The following is a 5,729-nucleotide window of genomic DNA, read 5'->3' as shown; positions in this document are numbered from 1 at the left end:
AACGAAAAGCTAACTATCTCTAACTGGGTTTTTCTAAAAAACAACACGAACTTGTTTAAAATATAAGGCGATCAGTCATGGGGACTGACTGAACCATGACTTTGGATATGTTCGCAGGACCTCCTCAGTTTTTTGGTTGACACCACAGCACCGAATTATCCTCCCAGAGTCTGCGACCTGTTTGACCTTAAAACTAGAGAGATTTGGAGAGCTCATGTCCGTACTCATGTTCTCTCCAAAACGCCCTTTGACCCTTTGATGCAGGAAAAACTCCGGGTTCATTGGCATTCATTCAAGTAGAGCCAGAATCTGGCCAGAGTTCCAACTCTACTTGATGGATACCACTTAAAACAAGACTTTCAAAAATAACATTTATGTGAACCATGACTGATAACATTTTTGTTGAGCTTTTTCCCCCAGTCCTTCTCTGCGACGGCCTCTCCTTTAGTTTGGTCACTGAGTTTTTCATGACCCCGGTATGGTCTGCCATCGGGCTGCTTGATGATTCCTCACAGCCTTTAGGAAGCGGGGTATACGGGCCGCAGGGGCATCTGAGGATTCAGTCCTGCAAAACAAACTTTACAAATTTCATTAGTTTTTGCCCTGAAGGTCCGGTTTTATCGACTTAAGTGGGCACCATTTAATTTTACTATTTTTCTTGACAGCTGCGTACCCTCGCCCTGTGAGTACCAGCCTCCAACCCGTTTCCCATTCTCCTAACACATTTTTAATCATGACTTGTGGGCCTTCCTCTAGTGCCCGGCAGCCCAGTGTCTCGATGTTAAGGTGTTCTTCTGGCCAGAAAGATCTGTTCACTGTATAGTTTGCTAAACAGTAGCCTGCTGCAGCAATTTGTGAAGGAAGGTACTTCAGAAGAGGATCAACTTGGAGACTCAGCTCTGCAAGATACCTTGCAAAGTTCTCGATCCTCATACAGATTCCACGTCTCTAAATATACTGAAGGAGAAACTGGCTGACGGTTGGGGCTGTTAGGTCAAAACCCAGCACTTTGAGAAGCAAGTGTTCCATTCTTAGCAACTGCTTCTTTGTGTTGGTATCATCTGTTTTATAGACAAATTCATCCACATCTGGTGGGTAGATCTCTTCATATTTCGCAGCCAGAAGAATTGCTGCTGTTCCCACAAGCTGTAACTTCCCTCTGAGAGCAGACATGCAGGAAAGAAACCTGTCCAGGAAGCTCATTGCCAAGAACAAAGTCTCTGTCCGAAGTTTATACTCTCCCCCTACTTCCACCAGCCGGTCTACCAGGATATCACTTGTTGTGATATCTGGCTGCTTCTTCATGTAGTAGGGCTTGGGCCTAAATCTTACTTCTGCCTCTTGGAGGTACTGATAAATGTCTTCTGCATATTCTCCCACAGCCAGAGTTACAACATCTTCCACTACCATAGGAGAGCCTGAACTCAGATCCAGCAGCTGATGAATACTGGATGTCATTGCACTGGTATCCAGATTACAGTGGCTTAATTCCAGCTCTTCAGACACTTGGCAGCTGTAGTTTTCTTTATCTTCTGAATCATCTATGTAGATAGCAAAACCTTGCTTTGATGCAGCACTGATTATGCAGTTGGGCACTTCATCTTTTCTAGATGAAGTGATGGTGTTTTCAAAGCCAGAGAAGTGCTTGATAACAGCAGCACCATGGCCGCCGGGCCGCTGCTGCTGCTGCCTGTTCTCCGTCAGCACCCCCAGCACGGCCCAGCCACCGCTGCTGCGGAGGGTGGTGGGGCAGGACTCCCGCCACCCCGCACGGCTCTTCTCTCCGGTGTGATGCATCGCCACGACGTCGGTACTGCACTGCCTGGCTCTGCTCACCACCAGCCCATGGAAGAGTCCGGCCGCCCTGCACAGCCCAGGCTGCCCGCCGGCCCTGTGTAGGCGCGGCCGCTGGAGGCGGCAGCTGTTGGCCACAGCCGGTTGGGAGCTCAGCAGCTCAACCCCCGGCGCAGCACCTCGTGCCTCCGAGTCAACGGCTGCACTCCACACCTCCGAGCTAAAGGCTGCACCTCACACTTCCTCTAGCAGCCCGTCCCAAAATGACCACTTTTTCCCCGTAGTAGGGGTGCCTGGGCTCAGGAGCCGCAAAGAGCGTTCCCACAGCTGCGAATCCCCACACTCAGTGGACCCACGATCATCCGCACCCTGCCGGAGCTCCTCCTGCAAACAGTCCTGGGTGGCCTTCCACTTTCCCTGCTCCTGCTTGGGGATCCTTTCCTTGCTGGTCCTTTTTCAGAGCCTGCATGACCCTGCCCCATAATTTTAGATTTCGCCCCAAGCCTGAGGACATAGCCTCCTCTGCTAGGGCCTTGGTACAATCATCTCACACTTCCGGGTGGAGAATATCCACCAGCTGCCCAATTACCCCAATGCGCAGGAGCCTCGACACCGCGAGGATAAAGCCTCCCAGCTCACAATCTATGCCCCACTGTCTGTGAATTTTAAAAATGACCTTGGCAAAGGGCTCCATCCTCTCCTTCGCTGGTTTTCGACGTGAGACCTCCTCTTTTGCCAGCTTCTGGCGCGAGACTTCCTCTTTCGCCAATTCACGACACGAGACCTCCTCTTTCGCCGGCCGCAGCGTGAGACTTCCTCCTTCGCTGATTCCCGGCGTGAGACCTCCTCCTTCGTCGGTCCTAGGCGCGAGCCTTCCTCTTTCGCCAGCTCCTGGCCCGAGCCTTCCTCCTTCGCCGATTCTCAGCGCGAGACTTTCCCCCTTCACCGGTCCTCTGGGAGCGTCCTCCCCGCCAGAGACAGTCCTGCTGCTCTGGCTGTCGTTCACTCGCCCAGGTGATTCCCGCTTCCCGGATCGTTCCCGGGTCCTCAGCACCACTTGTTGCCGCCGCTTGGGGCGTGGCGTCCTGGGTTGAGGACGGCTCGGTGGCAGCACCTTTGCCACACGGACCAAGCACACACACACACCAATGTGGTGGACGGTGAAATGGCGTTTATTAACGGTTTCACGGGGTCATTTATAACAGGGGTTAATGGTAAAGTAAAGGTAAAAGGGGAGGGGTTCCGCCTGAGCGTAACATCGCGATATCTTCCCGCACCTCCATCTTCTGCTGTGATGGTGACACTTCTGGATTGGTTTAGAGTAGAGACAGACTGTCTAACATAGGTGATAGGTACTGGAAAATTATTGTAAATAAAGTACACGTAGTTCTTAGTATAAAAAGCTAACACCACCCCAAGGGTGGTCAGCGTGCCTCAACCCAACCTGCTGGACAGACCTCAGCAGGTCAGAGAAAAAATGTAATAGATAAGAGAAAATATCAACCTCGAAAAGCAGCACTGAGGAATCTCAACTTCTTCTTCGGTCATGGGGCTGGGAAAAAAGACTTTTTAATACCTCAGGAGCCATTTCAGCAACACAAAACCCGAGAGGAATGGGGATCAATATTTGGGCGAGGACAAGTACATATTGGAGAACATCACCTCAAATGGGCATTGTGTAAGTACCTTCTTTTCTTCCATTCCTATTGTTTTCCAGTAACTTTTCCTGGGTTCATACACTCACAAAGGGCATGCTACTTTCAGCAATAATCTGGACACAGACTGCTGCAGATGAATCTGTCGTACATAGCTGTCAAAACACAGCTAAGGTAGAAAAAATTTCCCCAAATGTAGCTTTCCATGTAAATTCATGTAGCATAAATGAAGCTGCATAGGCTCATTTTTGAAATATTAGCCTGTACCGTAATGCGGGAAATTTTAGCAATAAACCATGCTTTCTGTCTGGCCAGAATGCATCTGAAACAGCAAATGAAGGACATTACTGGCACAGGGTATGTTAAAAGAACTAGAATTTTCAGGCCAAGCCTTTTATCTCTGCAGTTCATTCTGTCAGTCTTAAAAAATTGTAAAATCTGGTCTTCTTTAAGTCATGCATTATGCAGTGGTTATATGAGATGTAAGCACCTAAAGTTTTGCTGATCAACAAGTCCTGAGGACTGGTATCAGTCAAACATTTTCCTACAAAGGTGTTACGTGGAAAAAAAAATGTTTTGACAAACCAGAACCTTTGTGTAGGCACATATCTCTTGCAGAGACATTCCATTTGGCAAAAAATAGAAAAATAAAGTCAGTCCTCTGAGGACATTCTGCCAATCAAGTTCTTTCAATACTTTTCAAACCACCAGGTTTGACTTTTCAGCTTGAAATGATGTCTGGTTTTGCAATGTCATGGTATTAAAAAGTAAAATTTACTCAAAGCATTTTAGTGTTACCACTAAACTGAAACACAAGAAAATTTTCAAATATTTCCTAGCTATTTTTGTGGGAAACTGACAGTTTTAGTTAAAAATAAATGTAGCATTTTGCAAACTCCTGCAAAAAGAACAATCTGGTCCTTTTCTACTCTTCAGAGAGAATGCTTCAAATAGCATTTCAGTGAAAATACATTGAAAAGATGTTAATGAATTCCAAAATTTCAATGTCCTCAGCTGAACAGTAGCTTCTAATTTCTGGCATTCCTATTGTGTTACTCTGTACCTGCCATTTTGTCAGTGACAAAAAAAAATGACTTTGAGAGTTGGCCCTCAATAGATCTTTGTTTTCAGTTGGGAATCTCAAGAAAAAAAAATCAGTTTTTCTTCATTTGTGCTGAGTCAGACTCCATCTTCACACACCTAGTACAACTAATTTCTAAAGGTATTTTCATTCTTAAATTAAAGTTATTTAATTTAAAGCTATAATTAATCTCCTTTGTTTTTTGGAACTAGATTTCGTCTTCAAACATCTTTTGCTTCCTCTGAAGAGAACAGGGTTCTCAGCCACCAATGAAGAGAAGAGCTCTGAAAAAAATGACACAGGGATAGAGTAGAATATCCTTCGTTTGTATGACAAGAAGTCCAGATTTGTAGACAGGGCTTGGACAACAGCACAAAATACCTATGGGCAGTTCATTTGCCCTTTGTTTCAGAAATTGTTTTCAGGTTCATTCCCCAGCTAAACTTATTTACCAGTGCTTTGCAGTTCAAGCAGTCTGCTATTAAATTTTTCCAAAACAGACTTTATTCTTATTTCTTTAAATAATTCTGTTTTAAAGAAAGAACATTGACTTTCATTTCCACAGAAAAACTAAAATATAAAAAAAAAGAAAATAAAAAGCTGACTATCAGCTATTTTTAAAGAGCAGAGACTAAAGCACAACTTTGATTTCCTCTTTCAAGTGGGTGGAATTAATTTTTCATATGAAATGTTTTCCATTCAGACACTAGCAAAATATATTTAATGCTATTGTAATTACAAATTGATTCATTTCCATACTGCTCCTATTGACACTCATTTATGCAACATGCATAGGAAAAATAATAAATGCAGTTTTAAATAAGCTGCTACAGTTTAAGACTGAACAAAAAATCAGACAGGTAACAGACATAACTAGGTGTTAAAGATAAAATAGATAAAATATGCAATTACATATTACAAATAACATTTTAACAAGAAAATATTTCACCATATTTATTTGATATTCCAAAGACTGTTTAAACAACCTTTGCTGAGCACTGGGTTTCTTTATTTCTACTCCAATTATGATTCTGGCTGCCAAATGATGGTGAATCACCAGCCCTGGGGTCAGAAGTTCAGACTTCCCCAGTCAAGTGTCCTGCCTGAGCTCTTCATAGCACATCTGCTGTCAACAGCAGGGTCTCCACCAAACAAGAGCAAGGTGGAATCATCACTTCTCTAGAGTAGATGATCTTGGT

At 44.6% G+C, this 5,729-nt stretch overlaps 1 pseudogene; it reads right to left on the bottom strand.

The window, feature by feature from the left end:
• Positions 1–591: 591 nt before the first annotated feature.
• On the bottom strand, positions 592–1,797 carry LOC139600354 (cyclin-A1 pseudogene; annotated as a pseudogene).
• Positions 1,798–5,729: the final 3,932 nt, after the last annotated feature.

This window comes from Agelaius tricolor, unplaced genomic scaffold (assembly GCF_023055355.1).
Source record: "Agelaius tricolor isolate 1412-34295 unplaced genomic scaffold, bAgeTri1.0.p SCAF_26, whole genome shotgun sequence".
Classification (NCBI taxonomy): Eukaryota; Metazoa; Chordata; class Aves; order Passeriformes; family Icteridae; genus Agelaius; species Agelaius tricolor.
This window is presented reverse-complemented; position numbering and strand designations above follow the sequence as displayed.